The sequence below is a fragment of the Chiloscyllium plagiosum genome, unplaced genomic scaffold (assembly GCF_037043375.1).
Source record: "Chiloscyllium plagiosum isolate Xiang-an unplaced genomic scaffold, Cpla_swu_hap1 HiC_scaffold_18, whole genome shotgun sequence".
Lineage (NCBI taxonomy): Eukaryota > Metazoa > Chordata > Chondrichthyes > Orectolobiformes > Hemiscylliidae > Chiloscyllium > Chiloscyllium plagiosum.
In genome coordinates, this window is record NW_028270156.1 from 71939947 (window position 1) to 71962455 (window position 22509).

The window sequence follows — 22509 nt, forward strand, 5'->3', positions numbered from 1 at the left end:
TTTAAAAACACAATTGTGTGGTGTTGAGTTGAGTGTATCATGTGATTTAAATGAGACTACACCCAGGGATCAGATTCAGGCTAAAAGTGAGACAGGATCTTAGAGAAATGTTAAACTATTCAGCAGAGGCTGATAACAGGCTGACTCACCGATGGGTGACACACTTATTCTGTACAAGAATGTTCACCGAAAGGCTTCACACTGAATGCACTAAAGTTGTGGTGATCAGTGGGTTGATCCTCAGTTTTTAATCCGTCCCTTTGGATCCTTATGTTTTCCTGGTGATGGTAAAAAGCCTGTTTGTTTTATTTTGTCTGTAAGTCTAAGCTGCTGTCTGCACAGTGGAAGACCAGGCCAGGGTACCTGAAATTGTGAGTGTTTGCATATCCACTATCACTGAGGCTGCATGCCCTCCATCACTAAATAAGGAACCTCAACTCCTTAAGGACATGTAACACTCCTTTATTTACATCTGGAAAGGGTATGTGATCAAACGCCATACGATACAGTGGGGCGGCACGGTGGCTCAGTGGTCAGCACTGTTGCCTCACAGTTCAATCCCTGACTTGGGTAACTGCCTGTGTGGAGTTTGCACACTCTCCCCGTGTCTGTGTGGGTTTCCTCTGGGTGCTCCGATTTCCTCCCACAATCCAAAGATGTGCAGGTCAGGTGAATTGGTTATGCTAAATTGCCCATAGTCAGGGGTGAGTATGGGGAATGGGTCTGGGTGGGCTATTCTTCGGAGGGTCGGTATGGACTGGTTGGGCCGAAAGGCCTGGTTCCATACTGTAGGGAATCTAATCTAAAAGCAAGTGACATGCTGTGGATGTTGGCGATCTGAAATAAAAACAGAAACTGCTGAGGTAACTCTGGCAACAATTATGGCGAGAGAGACAGAGTATTTCAAATGCAGTATGACTGTTCCTCAGATGTAGAGAAGTCTAAATAAAGTGATGGGTTTTAGCAAGAGGGAGGTTTGTGGAGGAGGATTTTGGCTTCAGGCCCATACAAGTGAACATTATGTGCAGTCCATGCAACTTAGAAGCTGCTTATTATTTTAACAACTGGGATGGATGTCTCCAGGCTGAAAGTACGTCACACCCAAAACTGGTATTGATTCTGAATACTGTTGGATGGGGCCCAGAGAGCTTCATGTGTTAATGGGTTAATGCCTAAAGTTCCCGTTCGGTAGGTAGTGCCCACTGCTGTCGTCCACCTGCATTGTTTAGGAGTCTGTGCAATGCCATTGGCCTTTGAAGAGCTGCACATCGCTCACAATGAAACATTTACCCCTCCCAGTCTGGGGGCTGGGGGCAGCCGTTTTCAACTCCATTGGGCACTTGCTATTGACAGCATGATGGAAGGAAGTAACAAGGTCGCTCCTCACCCCTGGGGTGCAAACCTGAATGTAGACATTTCCAGTGCTGAGAAATGGACTGAAGGGTGCCTCCCTTGACTTGACTAAGGACCGCTCATGGCTATTTGACTGAGGCACATATAAAGTGTGTTTCCATGCACCTGTCGTAGACCAGCAGGAGGTTGGGAGAACACAGCAAGCCAGGCAGCATCAGGAGGTGAAGAAGCCGACATTTCAGGTATAACCCTTTTTCAGGACTGGGGGTGGGTGTAGGTGGCGCTGCAGATAAAGGGGGTGGTGTGGGCAGGATGGTGACGTGGGGATAGGTGAGGACAGGTAGAGGGTGTGACCTGGTTGGTTAATGGGAGGAATGAATCCCATTGGTGGCAGGGAGGAGTGGGAGGGAGGGGAACGGGCTGGGAAGGGAGCTTATTTGGAATTGGAGAACTCAATGTTGAGTCCTCAGGGCTGTAGGCTGCCCAGGCAGAAGATGAGGTGTTGTTCCTCCAATTTGTGGTGTTATTCATTGTGGCAATGGAGGAGTCCGAGGTTGGTCATGTCGGAGAGGAACTGGGAAGGGGAATTGAAATTGGCGGTGACTGGGAGGTCAGGTCGGCTACTGTGGGCAACCCCCCGAATCCCCAAGTTCCTTCCCCTGCAACTAGAAAAGATGCAAAACCTGCTGGTACACCACCCCCCTCTCCTCCATCCATGACCCCAAACAGTCCTTCCAGGTGAGACAGAGGTTCACCTGTCTCTGTTCCAACCTAGTTTACTGTATCTGGTGCTCCCGATGTGGTCTTCTTTACATTGGGGAGACCAAACGTAAACTTAGGGAGCAGTTTGCCGAGTATCTCAGCCGAGCCCACAGGGGTCGACCGGACCACCCAGTCACTTCCCATTTTGATTCCCCTTCCCAATCTCTTTCAAACATGACCATCCTTGGCCTCCTCCATTGTCACAATGATCTAAACTGCAAATTGGAGGATCAACGCCTCATCTTCCGCCTGGGCAGCCTACAGCCCGAAGGATTCAACATTGAGGTCTCCAATTTCAAATAACCTCGCTTCCCATCCCCCGACCCTTCCAATCCTCTCACCGAGCCTTCCTCCCTGCCACCAACAGGATTCATTCCTCCCAATGACCAACCAGGTCATACCCTTTACCTGTCTGCACCTGTCCCCATGTCACCACCCTGCCCCCACCTCCCCCTTTATCTGCAACTTCCCCTACACCCGCCCCCTGTCCTGAAGAAGAATTACACCTGAAATGTTGACTTCCCCATCTCCTGATGCTGCCTGGCTGCCTGATTTCTTCCAGCCTCCTGCCGGTCTACCTTGGATTCCGGCATCTGCAGTTTTGTTTTGTCCCTAACCGTGCTGTAGATTAGCGTGAGATTGAAGTGACATTGCCACACCGCAACTTGTCCACCCCCTTGACTGATGACTGCTGACAACTGTGACCAAGCTGCTTGGCTTTCTGTCTGTACTAAAAATGCAAGGCAAGGTAGAAATACTATAAGGCCTTTAATCTCTGACCAAGGATGTAAAACACAAAAAGGCGAGTGGAGAAGCTGTGAGCATCAATGTAGGAATAAATGGGGTGAGCACTCAGAGAGAAACGAATGACCTCTCGAACATAGCTGAATCCATGATCCAGCAGCAACATTCCAATGGGAGGTGATGGTGTCCCAGAATTGAAATGGAAGTAGGTCAGAGATATGACAGGAGCAATGGATACAGCAGGTTATAGCTCAGTTCCAGATACGGGCAGAGAAATGGCAGATGGAGTTCAGTCCAAGCAAGTGTGAGGTGCTGCGCTTTGAGAGATCAAATATTAAGAAAAAGTATACAGTTACTGGCAGGACCCTGAACGGCTTTGATGTACAAGGGATGTTGGGGTTCAAGTCCATAGCTGGTTATGGAAGTAGATACGATGGTAAAGCAAGTGTATGGCATGCTTACCTTCATTGGTGCGAATTGAGTACCAGAAACCATGTTGCAGCTTTATAAGATTTTGGTTAGGCCACACCTAGAACATTGCATTCCATTCAGTTCGCCACATTACAGGAAGGATGTGGATGCTTTGGAGAGGGTGCAGAAGAGGTTTACAAGGATGCTGCCCGGATCAGAGGGTATGTGCTACAAGGAGAGGCGAGAAAAACTTAGGTTGTTTTCTCTGAAGTGTCGGAGGCTGAGGAGTGACTTGTAAGAAGTCTATAAAATTATGAGATGCATAGATAGGGTCAATGATAAGAATACTTTTCCCAGAGTTGAAATGTATTAAACAAGGACACATGCGTTTAAGGTGGAGGAGGAAAGTTCAAAGGAGAGGTGAGGGGCAAGTTTTTTATATAAAGGGTGGTAGGAATCTGGAGAACGCTGCTAGGGGTGGTAGTGGGGGCGGATATGATAGAAGTGCTTAAGAGACACTTAAATAATAAGCACATATAAGGACGGAGGGATATGGGCCAAGGGCAGGCATTAGTGTTTAGTTTTATTTGCCGTCATGTTTGGCACAACATGGTGGGCCGAAGGGCTTGTTGCTATACAATACTGTTCTATGTTCTATGATGTGGTCAGGCTAGTGTGTGTCCGATGCCAAGGTCTGTAGGTGGAGGTGAACATGTAACTGCTGCCCATGAAATGTGCCTTTGAGGTTTTGGTGTCCAGTGCCAAAGACTGAGGTCTATATGAGCAAACAGTGAGGTGTTAACACTCTGATTCTCATATCGGGAATCTTTGATGTCTCTCCAGTGGGTGGGAAAATGGGAAAATGGGAAACCAATGACCCAAGATGAGGTAATAATGAGAAATGAATGCATGCTAATGAACATGAACACATGAACAAGCCTCTCACCATTCACCAATGAGCATCTCATCTCACCATTCAATACTTGGTTGGAAGATGAAGCTTTCAATGGTAAAAAGCTCCTTGCTGGTCATGATATGCTATTTCCTAACTTTCTCACCATGGACCACAACATTAAGGGGCTGGTAAGATTCTGCTCATAGTGTTAGTTTCATTTTTAAATTCTGTGAGTGGAGTTGCATTGTCTGGGTATTTGTTTGCGTGTATGGCAATAAGGCTTTAAAAACTCTCGAGGTAAATAGTTTAGCGCCTTAGAAATAAGGTTTGAATTGAGAAAAAAGTGTTGTTATCTCGCAACAGTTCTACAGTTCTGAGGGACATGAATAAAAACATTTTGGAGAGGTAGAATTGTCCAACAGGTCCGGAGTTTCTTTCAGAATAAAGCAATTCAGTCAGAGGGAAAAGAACTTGTAACAGTAGCAGTGCAGTTTAGCAGTCCTCAAACAGTCATGAATAGCTTAATGTTAATTAGAGAAAATCACCATGAACAGAGGCTGTGAAAAAGGAGTTGAAAGAGCCCATGTTAAAGAATAAGGAACTGTGTTTGTAATTTGTTTTAAGGGCTTTGGGAACAGACATTGATGGAAGAAATTGTATTGAGCAAACATAGAAGATGCTGAAAACCAGCCATTCATAACCCTGCCTGTTGACCAATGAACTCAAAAGTGAGACCTTTCACTGATGTTGTTATTCAGGGTAAAAGGATTGGACCTTTACTGCTTTTTAAAAACTGTGATCTATTAAGCCAGGTTGCAGTCTGGGATCTGGCTTACCCAGTGGTATCATTATGTGAAGTCACAACAACCTCTAGTTCTAATCTCACGGGCCTCTTGCATTATCAAATGGTCATGGTAATGTGTCTCGGGGAGCAGCCAACCTCTAGGGACTAACACAGCTCTCCTTTTTCAGATTTTCCTCTCCCTGAATTCTACTGAGGTCATGGCCTAATATTGGATATTCCCTTTTCAGTTGGCTGCCTTGAACTCACATCCTGGCTATGAATCCATTGCTGTCACCATGTATGATCTCAGGGTCCATTCTGCATTGAGATCTTGCTCTGGAGTAACTCAGGCTGCAGTGTCTGTGCCTTCTATCTCCCTGAGGTTGCTTGTTCTCTATCATAGATAGGCAAGCAGGAGGCTGGAAGAACACAGCAAGCCAGGCAGCATCAGGAGGTGGTGAAGTCAACATTTTGGGTGTAACCCTTTATCGTTAACCTTCCTCTCTTTCTATCTGTACATAGTGGCTAATCTAATACAGCTCTCTAATGTAGTGGCTTATTATACTGCCTGGAGCTGGCTAGAACTGGAACTTCACAAACTAAATTCTTCTCCCATCGCTTCAAACATCTGTAAATACAAATGTATTTGGGTAGCTGATACTTAGAGTTATAAAATGTTACAGCACAAAGATCACTCTCTCCCTTCCAATCATACTTGCGCAGATCAGGACTATCATGTTCGCCCATAATTCTGAACATTAAAATGAAATAATTTTCATGGAATATGAGAGTTGCTGGCTGGGCCAACATTTACTGACAATTCCAAGTTGCCCTTGAGAAGGTACTGGTGAACTGCCTTCTTGAACCACTGCAGTTTGTGTGTTGCACACACACCCACAGTGTGTTAGAAAGAGAAGTCTAGGATTTTAACCCAGCAATAGGTAAGGTATAGCAACACAGTTTCAAAAAAGGGTGATGTGTGGTCTGGAGCAGAACCTCTGGGTTGTGGTTTTTCATTGTATCTTCTACATGGACGTGGTCGTGAATTTGAAGGATGCTATCTGAGGATCTTCGGTGAATTTCTGCCTTGCATCTTGTGGATAGTACACACTGCTGCTTCTGAGCATCAGTGGTGGAGAGAGTGGATGCTTGTGGATGTGGTGCCAATCAAGCGGGTTGCTTTGTCTTGGATGGTGTTGTGTTTCTTGAATGTTGTTGGAACTGCACTCATTCAGGCAAGTGGGGAGTATTCCATCACACTTCTGGAAGTCCAAATATATTGCATCTACAGGATCTCCAATATCCACCTTGTTTGTTACACCTTTGAAGAACTCTAACACATTAGTCTTACATGATGTACCATTCATAAAAGCACACTGACTGATGGATTACGGTTTCATTTTTCAAATGTCCTGTTATTTCTTCCTTAATAATGGATTCTGACAATTTCCCAATAACAGATGTTAAACCAACTGCCCTTTAGTTTCTTTTATTGCCTCACTCCCTCTTTGAATAAAAGTGTTGCATTATGACTTTTCCATTCACTAGAACCTTTTCTGTATCCAGGGAACTTTGGAATATTATATCTAATAGATCCACTATCTCTGCTGCCACTTCCTTTGAGGCGTTATAATGTAACCTATCAGACTTTGGGGACTTGTTTGTCTTCAGTGCCAATAGTTTGCTCAGTACTTGTTCGCCACTATAAACTCCCCACGTCTCAGTTACTCACTTTGATTTTATATACCACAGAGCATTACAGCTCTTCACTGCATCTCTATAAGATATATTACACCCTGTCCTATATCTGCACTTGGGTGTAACATTGCATTACCATCCACTTCCATTACGTATGTTACACTTGGCCGATCCCTGCTCCTGGTGTAACGTGGTATTACAGTATTCCTCTATCACATGTATTACATCCTGCTCCAACCCTGCTGCTCACCATATTACAGTATGACAGTACCTCTCTATTACATGTATTACACTCAGCCCCAGCCCTGCTGCTCAGTGTATTACAGTATTAGAGAGCCCCTCAATTATGTGTATTATACCCCGTCCCATCCTTGCTTTGTGGGCAGCATGGTGGCTCAGTGGTTAGCATTGCTGCCTCACAGTGCTAAGTACCTGGGTTCAATCTCAACCTCGAGTGATTATCTGTGTGGAGTTTGCACATTCTCCCTGTGTCTGTTTGTGTTTCCTCTGGGTGCTCCAGATTCCTTCCACAATCCAAAGGTGTGCAGGGTAGGTGAATTGGCCATGCTAAATTGCCTATGGCGTTAGGTGCATTAGTCAGGGGTAAGTAGAGGGATAGGCTACTTTTCGGAGGGTCAGTGTAGATTTGTTGGGCTGAAGGGCCTGTTTCCATACTGTAGGGAATCTAATCATATTACGGTTCTTAGTGTGCTGCTCTATTACATGTATTACACCCTGCCCCAGTCCTGCTGCTCGGTGTAGTACAGTATTAGAGATTCCCTCTATTGCATGTATCACACTCTGCAGCAGCCCTGCTCCTAGGTATATTACGGTATTACAGTACACCTCCCCCCCACCCCACCCCAACCACCACCCTCCCATTATATCTATTACACCCTGCCCTAGAAATGCTGCAAGGTGTATTATGGTATTAGAGAGCCTCTCTATTACATGTATTACACCCTGCCCTAGCCCTGCTGCACGGTGTATTACAGTATTAGATAGCCCCTCTATTACATGTATTATACCCTGCCCTAGCCTTGCTGCACAGTGTATTACAGTATTAGACAGCCCCTCTATTACGTGTATTACACCCTGCCCTAGCCCTGATGCTCGGTGTATTACAGTATTAGAGAGCCCCTCTATTGCATGTAATACACTCTGCCGCAGCCCTGCTCCTGGGTACATTGCAGTATTACAATACACCTCTACGCCCACCCACCCCCACTCTATTACATGTATTACATCCTGCCCTAGACCTGCTGTTCGGTGTATTATGGTATTAGAGAGCCCCTCTATTACATGTATTACACCCTGCCCTAGCCCCGCTGCTCGGTGTATTACAGTATTCGCGAGCACCTCTATTGCATGTATCACGCTGTGCCACAGCCCTGCTCCTGGGTATATTATGGTATTACGGTACGCCTTCCCCCCTCCCTCCCCCCCGCCCCCCGCACATTACATGTATTACACCCTGCCCTAGCCCTGAAGATCGGTGTATTGCAGTATTAGAGAGCCTCCTCTATTACATGTATTAAACTCTGCCGCAGCCCTGCTCCTGGGTATATTACAGTATTACAGTACACCCCCACCCCCATTACATGTATTACACCCTGCCCTAGCCTTCCTGCACAGTGTATTACAGTATGAGACAGCCCCTCTATTACATGTATTACACCCTGCCAAAGCCCTGCAGCACGATGTATTACAGTATTACACAGCCCCTCTATTACATGTATTACGCCCTGCCCTAGCCCTGCTGCATGGTGTATTACAGTATTACACAGCCCCACTATTACATGTATTACACCCTGCCCTAGCCCTGCTGCACGGTGTATTACACTATTAGAGAGCCCATCTATTACATGTATTACATTCTGCCACAGCCCTGCTCCTGGGTATATTATGGTATTACAGTATACCTTCCCCGCTCCCTTCCCCTCCCCCCCCCCTCCATTACATGTATTACACCCTGCCCCAGCCCTGCTGCTCGGTGTATTACAGTATTAGAGATTCCCTCTATTGCATGTATCACACAGTGCCATAGCCCTGCTCCTGGGTATATTACGGTATTACGGTACACCTTCCCCCCTCCCGCACCACCCCCCCCCCCCCCAACATTACATCTATGACACCCTGCCCTACCCCTGCTGCACGGTGCACTACAGTATTAGAGAGCCTCCTCTATTACATGTATTAAACTCTGCCGCAGCCCTGCTCCCAGGTATATTACAGTATTACAGTACACCCCCACCCCCATTACATGTATTACACCCTACCGTATCCCTGCTGCACAGTGTATTACAGTATTAGACAGTCCCTCTATTACATGTATTACACCCTGCCCTAGCCCTACTGCTCGGTGTATCACAGTATTAGAGAGCCTCCTCCATTACATGTATTAAACTCTGCTACAGCCCTGCTCCCGGGGATATTACAGTATTACAGTACACCCCCACCCCCATTACATGTATTACACCCTGCCCTATCCCTGCTGCATGGTGTATTACATATTATACAGCCCCTCTATTACATGTAATATACCCTGCCCTAGCCTTGCTGCACAGTGTATTACAGTATTAGACAGCCACTCTATTACATGTATTACACCCTGCCCTAGCCCTGCTGCATGGACTATTACAGTATTAGAGAGCCCCTCAATTGCATGTATCACACTGTGCCGCAGCCCTGCTCCTGGGTATATTACGGTATTATGGTACACCCCCTCCCCCTCTACTACATGTTTTACACCCTGCCCTAGCCCTGTTGCTCGGTGTATTACAGTATTAGACAACCCCTCTATTACATGTATTACACCCTGCCCCAGCCCTGCTGCTCGGTGTATTACAGTATTAGACAACCCCCTCTATTACATGTATTACACCCTTCCCTACTCCTGCTGCTCGGTGTATTACAGTATTAGACAGCCCCCTCTATTGCATGTATTATACCCTGCCCTAGTCCTGCTGCACGGTGTATTACAGTATTAGACAGCCCCCTCTATTACATGTGTTACACCCTGCCCTAGCCCTGCTGCTCAGTGTATTACAGTATTAGAGAGCCCCTCTATTACAGGTATTACACTCTGCTGCAGCCCTGTTCCTGGGTATATTACAGTATTTCGGTACACCTCTCCCTGCCTCTCTATTACATGTATTACACCCTGCCCTAGTTCTGCTGCTCGGTGTATTACGGTACTAGAGAGCCCCTCTATTACATGTATTACACCCTGCCCCAGCCCTGCTGCTCCATGTATTACAGTATGAGACAGCACCCTCTATTTGTGTATTACACCTTGCACAAGCCCTGCTGCACAGTGTATTACAGTATTAGACAGCCCCCTCTATTGCAGGTATTACACCCTGCCCCAGCCCTGCTGCTCGGTGTATTACAGTATTAGACAGCCGCCTCTATTGCAGGTATTACACCCTGCTCCAGCCCTGCTGCTCTGTGTACTGCAGTATTAGACAGCACCTCCATTAAGTGTATTACACCCTGCCCCAGCCCTGTTGCTCGGTGTATTACAGTATTAGACAACCCCTCTATTACATGTATTACACCCTGCCCCAGCCCTGCTGCTCGGTGTATTACAGTATTAGACAACCCCCTCTATTACATGTATTACACCCTTCCCTACTCCTGCTGCTCCATGTATTACCGTATGAGACAGCACCCTCTATTTGTGTATTACACCTTGCACAAGCCCTGCTGCACAGTGTATTACAGTATTAGACAGCCCCCTCTATTACATGTATTACACCCTGCCCCAGCCCTGCTGCTCTGTGTACTGCAGTATTAGACAGCACCTCCATTAAGTGTATTACACCCTGCCCCAGCCCTGCTGCTCGGTGTATTACAGTATTAGACAGCCCCCTCTATTACAGGTATTACACTCTGCTGCAGCCCTGCTGCTCTGTGTACTGCAGGATGAGACAGCCCCTCTAGTAAGTGTATTACCCCCTGCCCCAGCCCTGCTGCTCGGTGTATTACAGTATTAGAGAGCCCCTCTCTTAAGTGTATTACCCCCTGCCCCAGCCCTGCTGCTCGGTGTATTACAGTATTAGAGAGCCCCCTCTATTAAGTGTATTACACCCTGCCCCAGCCCTGCTGCACGTTGTATTACAGTATTAGAGAGCCCCCTCTATTAAGTGTATTACACCTTGCCCCAGCCCTGCTGCTCGGTGTATTACAGTATTAGAGAGACCCTCTATTACGTGTATTACACCTTGCCCCAGCCCTGCTGCTCGATGTATTACAGTATTAGAGAGCCCCTCTATTACGTGTACGACACCTTGCCCCAGCCCTGCTGCTCTGTGTACTGCAGTATTAGAGAGCCCCTCTATTATGTGTATTACACCCTGCCCCAGCCCTGCTGCTCTGTGTACTGCAGTATTAGACAGCCCCTCTATTACGTGTATTACACCCTGCCCCAGCTCTGCTGCTCGGTGTATTACGGTATGATAGTGTGTCTCTTGTGGATGAGAGTTCCCCAGCTCCAACTCCCTGCGTCTGTGTTACGGACTGTGATGTGTTCTTGTTTCGGGACCGCAACTAAATTGCCAATGCCACCAAACTGAGGATCTGCTCCCGTGCATGTCCGTGCCAAGGGTCTCCGAGGTGCAGTAAATCCGAGAATTGCATCGTGGAATCGCCCCTGAAATCCTGAAGGCAACTCAAGCAAACTGCTGGTAACTTTTCAGCTGTACATGCAACTGTCCCCAGGATAAAGTGTATGTTATCGATCCAGGATTCAATGTGCCTGACGCTGGATACAGTGAGACTGAGTCCAGGACCCAGTAGAAATAATTTGCAGGGTTTGGGGGAAGGTCAGGAGATCGGAACTGTTAAAACGTTTACAGAGTTACTGCTCAGGCAATGAATCAAATGGTCTCCTATTGCATCATAGCTATTCTGTGATCCTGACAGTGACTGAAGTGGGGCAGAGGCTGACTGACATCCAGATTCGACAACAATCCCTGACAGTGTGAGATTGGACACTGGGCACAGCAGTAGGTGAAATTTTACACACTGGAAAATCATGTTGGGCTGGACTCTGCATGCTGCAAAACTGGGATACTGAGAGAGTGGGATACCGTGTGAGAGTGGGATACTGTGTGAGAGTGGGATACCGTGTGAGAGTGGGATACCGTGTGAGAGTGGGATACTGTGTGAGACCGGATACTGTGTGAGACCGGGATACTGTGTGAGAGTGGGATACTGTGTGAGTGGGATACTGTGTGAGAGTGGGATACTGTGTGAGAGTGGGATACTGTGTGAGAGACCGGGATACTGTGTGAGAGTGGGATGCTGTGTGAGAGTGGGATGCTGTGTGAGAGTGGGATGCTGTGAGAGATAGGGATACTGTGAGAGAGTGGGATACTGTGGGAGAGTGGGATACTGTGGGAGACTGGGATACTGTGTGAGACTGGGATACTGTGTGAGAGTGGGATAGTTTGTGAGACTGGGATACTGTGAGAGACTGGGATACTCTGTGAGACAGGGATACTGTGAGAGACTGGGACACTGTGTGAGAGTGGGATACTGTGAGAGACCGGGATGCTGTGTGCGACCGGGATACTGTGAGAGACTGGGATACTGTGTGAGACCGGGATACTGTGTGAGAGTGGGATACTGTGAGAGACCGTGATACTGTGTGAGAGTGGGATACTGTGTGAGACCGGGATACTGTATGAAACCGGGATACTGTGAGAGACCCGGATACTGTGTGAGACCAGGATACTGTGTGAGACCGGGATACTGTGAGAGACCGGGATACAGTGTGAGAGTGGGATACTGTGTGAGACCGGGATACTGTGTGAGACCGGGATACTGTGTGAGACCGGGACACTGTGTGAGAGTGGGATACTGTGTGAGACCGGGATACTGTGTGAGAGACCGGATACTGTGTGAGAGACCGGGATACTGTGTGAGACCGGGATACTGTGTGAGACTGGGATACTGTGAGAGAGTGGGATACTGTGTGAGAGTGGGATATGGTGTGAGATTGGGATACTGTGTGTGACCGGGAGACTGTGTGAGAGTGGGATACTGTGAGAGACCGTGATACTGTGTGAGACCGGGATACTGTGTGAGACCGGGATACTGTGTGAGACCGGGATACTGTATGAAACCGGGATACTGTGAGAGACCGGGATACTGTGTGAGACAGGGATACTGTGAGAGACTGGGATACTGTGTGAGAGTGGGATACTGTGTGCGACCGGGATACTGTGTGCGACCGGGATACTGTGTGAGACCGGGATACTGTGTGAGAGTGGGATACTGTGTGAGAGTGGGATACTGTGTGAGACCGGGATACTGTGTGAGAGTGGGATACTGTGTGAGACTGGGATACAGTGAGATACCGGGATCCTTTGTGAGACCGGAATACTGTGAGAGAGTGGGATACTGTGTGAGAGTGGGATACTGTGTGAGACCGGGATACTGTCTGAGAGTGGGATACTGTCTGAGAGGGGGATACTGTCTGAGAGGGGGATACTGTGTGAGAGTGAGATACTGTGTGAGAGTGGGATACTGTGTGGGACCGGGACACTGTGTGGGACCGGGATACTGTCTGAGAGGGGGATACTGTGTGACACCGGGATACTGTGTGAGACCGGAATACTGTGTGAGACCAGAATACTGTGTGAGACCGGAATACTGTGTGAGAGTGGGATACTGTGTGAGAGTGGGATACTGTGTGGGAACGGGATACTGTGTGGGAACGGGATACTGTGTGAGACTGGGATACTGTGAGAGAGTGGGATACTGTGTGAGAGTGGGATACTGTGTGAGACCGGGATACTGTGTGAGACCGGGATACTGTGTGAGACCGGGATACTGTGTGAGACCGGGATACTGTGTGAGAGGGGGATACTGTGTGAGACTGCGATACTGTGTGAGAGTGGGACACTGTGCGGGACCGGGATACTGTGTGACACCGGGATACTGTGTGACACTGGGATACTGTGTGGGACCGGGATACTGTGTGGGACCGGGATACTGTGTGAGACCGGAATACTGTGTGAGAGTGGGATACTGTGTGAGAGTGGGATACTGTGTGAAAGTCAGGATACTGTGTGGGAACGGGATACTGTGTGAGACTGGGATACTGTGTGAGACCGGGATACTGTGAGAGACCGGGATACTGTGAGACAGTGGGATCCTGAGAGAGATGGGATACTGTGTGAGAGGGGGATCCTGTGAGAGACAGGGATCCTGTGAGAGACCGGGATACTGTGTGAGACCGGGATACTGTGAGAGAGTGGGATACTGTGTGAGAGTGGGATACTGTGTGAGAGTGGGATACTGTGTGTGAGACCGGGATACTGTGTGAGACCGGGATACTGTGTGAGACCGGGATACTGTGTGAGACTGGGATGCTGTGTGAGAGTGGGATACTGTATGAGACCAGGATACTGTGTGATACTGGGATACTGTGTGAGAGTGGGATACTTTGTGAGACCGGGATACTGTGAGAGACTGGGATACTGTGTGACAGTGGGATACTGTGAGAGACCGGGATACTGTGTGAGAGAGGGATACTGTGTGAGACCGGGATACTGTGTGAGACCGGGATACTGTGTGAGAGTGGGATACTGTGTGTGAGACCGGGATACTGTGTGTGAGACCGGGACACTGTGTGAGACCGGGATGCTGTGTGAGACCGGGATGCTGTGTGAGACCGGGATGCTGTGTGAGAGTGGGATACTGTGTGAGAGTGGGATACTGTATGAGACCAGGATACTGTGTGATACTGGGATACTGTGTGAGAGTGGGATACTTTGTGAGACCGGGATACTGTGAGAGACTGGGATACTGTGTGACAGTGGGATACTGTGAGAGACCGGGATACTGTGTGAGACCAGGATACTGTGTGAGAGAGGGATACTGTGTGAGACCAGGATACTGTGTGAGACCGGGATACTGTGTGAGACCGGGATACTGTGTGAGACCGGGATACTGTGTGAGAGGGGGATACTGTGTGAGACTGCGATACTGTGTGAGAGTGGGATACTGTGTGGGACCGGGATACTGTGTGGGACCGGGATACTGTGTGAGACCGGGATACTGTGTGAGACCGGAATACGGTGAGACACTGCGATACTGTGAGAGACCGGGATACTGTGAGAGACCGGGGTACTGTGAGAGACCGGGATACTGTGAGACAGTGGGATCATGAGAGAGACTGGGATACTGTGTGAGAGGGATAGTGTGAGAGACTGGGATAGTGTGAGAGACTGGGATAGTGTGAGAGACAGGGATACTGTGTGAGACCGGGATACTGTGTGAGACCGGGATACTGTGAGAGAGTGGGATACTGTGTTAGAATGGGATGCTGTGTGAGAGTGGGATACTGTGTGAGAGTGGATACTGTGTGAGAGTGGGATACTGTGTGAGAGACCGGGATACTGTGAGTGACCGGGATACAGTGTGAGACCGGGATATTGTGAGAGAGTGGGATACTGTGTTAGAATGGGATACTGTGTGAGACCGGGATACTGTGAGAGAGTGGGAGACTGTGTGAGAGTGGGATACTGTGTGAGAGACCGGGATACTGTGAGTGACCGGGATACAGTGTGAGACCGGGATACTGTGAGAGAGTGGGATACTGTGTTAGAATGGGATACTGTGAGAGAGTGGGAGACTGTGTGAGAGTGGGATACTGTGTGAGAGACCGGGATACTGTGAGTGACCGGGATACAGTGTGAGACCGGGATACAGTGTGAGAGTGGGATACTGTGTGAGAGTGGGATACTGTGTGAGAGTGGGATACTTTGTGAGACTGGGATACTGTGAGAGACCGGGATACTGTGTGAGACCGGGATACTGTGTGAGAGTGGGATACTGTGTGAGAGTGGGATACTGTGTGAGAGTGGGATACTGTGTGAGAGTGGGATACTGTGAGAGACCGGGATACTGTGTGAGACCGGGATACTGTGTGAGACCGGGATACTGTGTGAGAGTGGGATACTGTGTGAGAGTGGGATACTGTGTGACAGTGGGATATTGTGTGAGACCGGGATACTGTGTGAAACTGGGATCCTTTGTGAAACCGGGATCCTTTGCGAGACCGGGATCCTTAGCGAGAGTGGGATCCTGTTTGAGACTGGGATAATGTGTGAGACTGGGATAATGTGTGAGACCGGGATACTGTGAGAGACTGGGATACTGTGAGAGATCGGAATACTGTGTGAGAGTGGGATATTGTGTGAGACCGGGATACTGTGTGAGAATGGGATACTGTGTGAGACCGGGATAATGTGTGTAACCAGGATACTGTGTGAGAGTGGGATACTGTGTGGGACCGGGATACTGTGTGAGACCGGGATACTGTGTGAGACCGGGAAACTGTGTGAGAGTGGGATACTGTGTGAGAGTGGGATACTGTGTGAGAGTTGGATACTGTGTGAGAGTGGGGTACTATGTGGGACTGGAATACTGTGTGGGACCAGGATACTGTGTGAGAGTGGGATACTGTGTGGGACCGGGATACTGTGTGAGACCGGGAAACTGTGTGAGACCGGGAAACTGTGTGAGACCGGGAAACTGTGTGAGAGTGGGATACTGTGTGAGAGTGGGATACTGTGTGAGAGTGGGATACTGTGTGAGAGTTGGATACTGTGTGAGAGTGGGGTACTATGTGGGACTGGAATACTGTGTGGGACCAGGATACTGTGTGGGGCCGGGATATTGTGTGAGCGTGGGATACTGTGTGCGACCGGGATACTGTGTGAGACCGGGATACTGTGTGAGACGGTGATACTGTGTGAGACCAGGATACTGTGTGAGACGGGGATACTGTGAGACAGTGGGATCCTGAGAGAGACTGGGATACTGTGTGAGACTGGGATCCTGTGAGAGAGTGGGATACTGTGTGAGACCGGGATACTGTGTGAGACCGGGATACTGTGTGAGAGTGGGATACTGTGTGAGAGTGGGATACTGTGTTAGACTGGGATACTGTTTGAAACCGGGATACTGTGAGGGACCGGGATACTGTGAGGGACCGGGATACTGTGAGGGACCGGGATACTGTGTGAGACCGGGATACTGTGTGAGACCGGAATACTGTGTGAGAGTGGGATACTGTGAGGGACCGCGATACTGTGTGAGAGTGGGATACTGTGTGAGACCGGGATACTGTGTGAGACCGGGATACTGTGTGAGACCGGGTTACTGTGTGAGAGTGGGATACTGTGTGAGACCGGGATACTGTGTGAGACTGGGATGTTGTGTGAGACCGGGATACTGTGTGAGATTGAGATACTGTGTGAGACCAGGATACTGTGAGAGTGGGATACTGTGTGGGACCAGCATACTGTGTGAGACCGGGATACTGTGAGAGAGTGGGATACTGTGAGAGTGGGATACTGTGTGAGACCGGGATACTGCGAGAGACCGGGATACTGCGAGAGACCGGGATACTGTGAGACAGTGGGATCCTGTGAGGCAGTGGGATCCTGTGAGGCAGTGGGATACTGTGAGAGAGTGGGATACTGTGTGAGACCGGATACTGTGTAAGACCGGGATACCGTGTGAGACCAGGATACTGTGAGAGACCGGGATACTGTGTGAGACTGTGATACTGTGTGAGACCGGGATACTGTGTGAGACCGGGATACTGTGTGAGACCGGGATACTGTGTGAGACCGGGATACTGTGTGAGACCGGGATACTGTGTGAGAATGGGATACTGTGTGACAGTGGGATATTGTGTGAGACCGGGATACTGTGTGAGAGTGGGATACTGTGTGAAACCGGGATCCTTTGTGAGACTGGGATCCTTTGCGAGAGTGGGATAATGTGTGAGACTGGGATAATGTGTGAGACCGGGATACTGTGAGACACCGGTATACTGTGTGAGAGTGGGATATTGCGTGAGACCGGGATACTGTGTGAGAGTGGGATACTGTGTGAGACCGGGATAATGTGTGTAACCAGGATACTGTGTAAGAGTGGGATACTGTGTGGGACCGGGATACTGTGTGAGAGTGGGATACTGTGTGAGAGTGGGATACTGTGTGAGAGTTGGATACTGTGTGAGAGTGGGGTACTATGTGGGACCGGGATACTGTGTGGGACCAGGATACTGTGTGGGGCCGGGATATTGTGTGAGAGTGGGATACTGTGTGCGACCGGGATACTGTGTGCGACCGGGATACTGTGTGCGACCGGGATACTGTGTGAGACGGTGATACTATGTGTGAGACCGGGATACTGTGTGAGACGGGGATACTGTGAGACAGTGGGATCCTGAGAGAGACTGGGATACTGTGTGCGACTGGGATCCTGTGAGAGAGTGGGATTCTGTGTGAGACCGGATACTGTGTGAGACCGGGATACTGTGTGAGAGTGGGATACTGTGTGAGTGGGATACTGTGTGAGAGTGGGATACTGTGTGAGAGTGGGATACTGTGTGAGAGACCGGGATACTGTGTGAGAGTGGGATGCTGTGTGAGAGTGGGATGCTGTGTGAGAGTGGGATGCTGTGAGAGATAGGGATACTGTGAGAGAGTGGGATACTGTGGGAGAGTGGGATACTGTGGGAGACTGGGATACTGTGTGAGACTGGGATACTGTGTGAGAGTGGGATAGTTTGTGAGACTGGGATACTGTGAGAGACTGGGATACTCTGTGAGACAGGGATACTGTGAGAGACTGGGACACTGTGTGAGAGTGGGATACTGTGAGAGACCGGGATGCTGTGTGCGACCGGGATACTGTGAGAGACTGGGATACTGTGTGAGACCGGGATACTGTGTGAGAGTGGGATACTGTGAGAGACCGTGATACTGTGTGAGAGTGGGATACTGTGTGAGACCGGGATACTGTATGAAACCGGGATACTGTGAGAGACCCGGATACTGTGTGAGACCAGGATACTGTGTGAGACCGGGATACTGTGAGAGACCGGGATACAGTGTGAGAGTGGGATACTGTGTGAGACCGGGATACTGTGTGAGACCGGGATACTGTGAGAGACCGGGACACTGTGTGAGAGTGGGATACTGTGTGAGACCGGGATACTGTGTGAGAGACCGGATACTGTGTGAGAGACCGGGATACTGTGTGAGACCGGGATACTGTGTGAGACTGGGATACTGTGAGAGAGTGGGATACTGTGTGAGAGTGGGATATGGTGTGAGATTGGGATACTGTGTGTGACCGGGAGACTGTGTGAGAGTGGGATACTGTGAGAGACCGTGATACTGTGTGAGACCGGGATACTGTGTGAGACCGGGATACTGTGTGAGACCGGGATACTGTATGAAACCGGGATACTGTGAGAGACCGGGATACTGTGTGAGACAGGGATACTGTGAGAGACTGGGATACTGTGTGAGAGTGGGATACTGTGTGCGACCGGGATACTGTGTGCGACCGGGATACTGTGTGAGACCGGGATACTGTGTGAGAGTGGGATACTGTGTGAGACCGGGATACTGTGTGAGAGTGGGATACTGTGTGAGACTGGGATACAGTGAGATACCGGGATCCTTTGTGAGACCGGAATACTGTGAGAGAGTGGGATACTGTGTGAGAGTGGGATACTGTGTGAGACCGGGATACTGTCTGAGAGTGGGATACTGTCTGAGAGGGGGATACTGTCTGAGAGGGGGATACTGTGTGAGAGTGAGATACTGTGTGAGAGTGGGATACTGTGTGGGACCGGGACACTGTGTGGGACCGGGATACTGTCTGAGAGGGGGATACTGTGTGACACCGGGATACTGTGTGAGACCGGAATACTGTGTGAGACCAGAATACTGTGTGAGACCGGAATACTGTGTGAGAGTGGGATACTGTGTGAGAGTGGGATACTGTGTGGGAACGGGATACTGTGTGGGAACGGGATACTGTGTGAGACTGGGATACTGTGAGAGAGTGGGATACTGTGTGAGAGTGGGATACTGTGTGAGACCGGGATACTGTGTGAGACCGGGATACTGTGTGAGACCGGGATACTGTGTGAGAGGGGGATACTGTGTGAGACTGCGATACTGTGTGAGAGTGGGACACTGTGCGGGACCGGGATACTGTGTGACACCGGGATACTGTGTGACACTGGGATACTGTGTGGGACCGGGATACTGTGTGGGACCGGGATACTGTGTGAGACCGGAATACTGTGTGAGAGTGGGATACTGTGTGAGAGTGGGATACTGTGTGAAAGTCAGGATACTGTGTGGGAACGGGATACTGTGTGAGACTGGGATACTGTGTGAGACCGGGATACTGTGAGAGACCGGGATACTGTGAGACAGTGGGATCCTGAGAGAGATGGGATACTGTGTGAGAGGGGGATCCTGTGAGAGACAGGGATCCTGTGAGAGACCGGGATACTGTGTGAGACCGGGATACTGTGAGAGAGTGGGATACTGTGTGAGAGTGGGATACTGTGTGAGAGTGGGATACTGTGTGAGAGTGGGATACTGTGTGTGAGACCGGGATACTGTGTGAGACCGGGATACTGTGTGAGACCGGGATACTGTGTGAGACTGGGATGCTGTGTGAGAGTGGGATACTGTATGAGACCAGGATACTGTGTGATACTGGGATACTGTGTGAGAGTGGGATACTTTGTGAGACCGGGATACTGTGAGAGACTGGGATACTGTGTGACAGTGGGATACTGTGAGAGACCGGGATACTGTGTGAGAGAGGGATACTGTGTGAGACCGGGATACTGTGTGAGACCGGGATACTGTGTGAGAGTGGGATACTGTGTGTGAGACCGGGATACTGTGTGTGAGACCGGGACACTGTGTGAGACCGGGACGCTGTGTGAGACCGGGATGCTGTGTGAGACCGGGATGCTGTGTGAGAGTGGGATACTGTGTGAGAGTGGGATACTGTATGAGACCAGGATACTGTGTGATACTGGGATACTGTGTGAGAGTGGGATACTTTGTGAGACCGGGATACTGTGAGAGACTGGGATACTGTGTGACAGTGGGATACTGTGAGAGACCGGGATACTGTGTGAGACCAGGATACTGTGTGAGAGAGGGATACTGTGTGAGACCAGGATACTGTGTGAGACCGGGATACTGTGTGAGACCGGGATACTGTGTGAGACCGGGATACTGTGTGAGAGGGGGATACTGTGTGAGACTGCGATACTGTGTGAGAGTGGGATACTGTGTGGGACCGGGATACTGTGTGGGACCGGGATACTGTGTGAGACCGGGATACTGTGTGAGACCGGAATACGGTGAGACACTGCGATACTGTGAGAGACCGGGATACTGTGAGAGACCGGGGTACTGTGAGAGACCGGGATACTGTGAGACAGTGGGATCATGAGAGAGACTGGGATACTGTGTGAGAGGGATAGTGTGAGAGACTGGGATAGTGTGAGAGACTGGGATAGTGTGAGAGACAGGGATACTGTGTGAGACCGGGATACTGTGTGAGACCGGGATACTGTGAGAGAGTGGGATACTGTGTTAGAATGGGATGCTGTGTGAGAGTGGGATACTGTGTGAGAGTGGATACTGTGTGAGAGTGGGATACTGTGTGAGAGACCGGGATACTGTGAGTGACCGGGATACAGTGTGAGACCGGGATATTGTGAGAGAGTGGGATACTGTGTTAGAATGGGATACTGTGTGAGACCGGGATACTGTGAGAGAGTGGGAGACTGTGTGAGAGTGGGATACTGTGTGAGAGACCGGGATACTGTGAGTGACCGGGATACAGTGTGAGACCGGGATACTGTGAGAGAGTGGGATACTGTGTTAGAATGGGATACTGTGTGAGACCGGGATACTGTGAGAGAGTGGGAGACTGTGTGAGAGTGGGATACTGTGTGAGAGACCGGGATACTGTGAGTGACCGGGATACAGTGTGAGACCGGGATACAGTGTGAGAGTGGGATACTGTGTGAGAGTGGGATACTGTGTGAGAGTGGGATACTTTGTGAGACTGGGATACTGTGAGAGACCGGGATACTGTGTGAGACCGGGATACTGTGTGAGAGTGGGATACTGTGTGAGAGTGGGATACTGTGTGAGAGTGGGATACTGTGAGAGACCGGGATACTGTGTGAGAGTGGGATACTGTGTGAGACCGGGATACTGTGTGAGACCGGGATACTGTGTGAGAGTGGGATACTGTGTGAGAGTGGGATACTGTGTGACAGTGGGATATTGTGTGAGACCGGGATACTGTGTGAAACTGGGATCCTTTGTGAAACCGGGATCCTTTGCGAGACCGGGATCCTTAGCGAGAGTGGGATCCTGTTTGAGACTGGGATAATGTGTGAGACTGGGATAATGTGTGAGACCGGGATACTGTGAGAGACTGGGATACTGTGAGAGATCGGAATACTGTGTGAGAGTGGGATATTGTGTGAGACCGGGATACTGTGTGAGAATGGGATACTGTGTGAGACCGGGATAATGTGTGTAACCAGGATACTGTGTGAGAGTGGGATACTGTGTGGGACCGGGATACTGTGTGAGACCGGGATACTGTGTGAGACCGGGAAACTGTGTGAGAGTGGGATACTGTGTGAGAGTGGGATACTGTGTGAGAGTTGGATACTGTGTGAGAGTGGGGTACTATGTGGGACTGGAATACTGTGTGGGACCAGGATACTGTGTGAGAGTGGGATACTGTGTGGGACCGGGATACTGTGTGAGACCGGGAAACTGTGTGAGACCGGGAAACTGTGTGAGACCGGGAAACTGTGTGAGAGTGGGATACTGTGTGAGAGTGGGATACTGTGTGAGAGTTGGATACTGTGTGAGAGTGGGGTACTATGTGGGACTGGAATACTGTGTGGGACCAGGATACTGTGTGGGGCCGGGATATTGTGTGAGCGTGGGATACTGTGTGCGACCGGGATACTGTG

At 49.6% G+C, this 22509-nt stretch overlaps 1 protein-coding gene across 4 annotated transcripts in view; it reads left to right on the forward strand.

Moving 5' to 3' along the window:
• Positions 1 to 257: 257 nt before the first annotated feature.
• LOC122557975 (tumor protein p53-inducible protein 11-like) overlaps positions 258 to 22509 on the forward strand; it is a 194281-nt gene continuing 172029 nt past the window's right edge. The window contains exon 1 of one of the 4 annotated variants that reach the window (XM_087996788.1): positions 258 to 371. The gene's annotated coding sequence lies outside the window, so the exon portion shown is untranslated. Of the gene's footprint in view, positions 372 to 11107; positions 11378 to 22509 lie in introns of those variants that run through there. The other 3 variants (XM_087996786.1, XM_087996785.1, XM_087996784.1) reach the window with 3 other exon arrangements.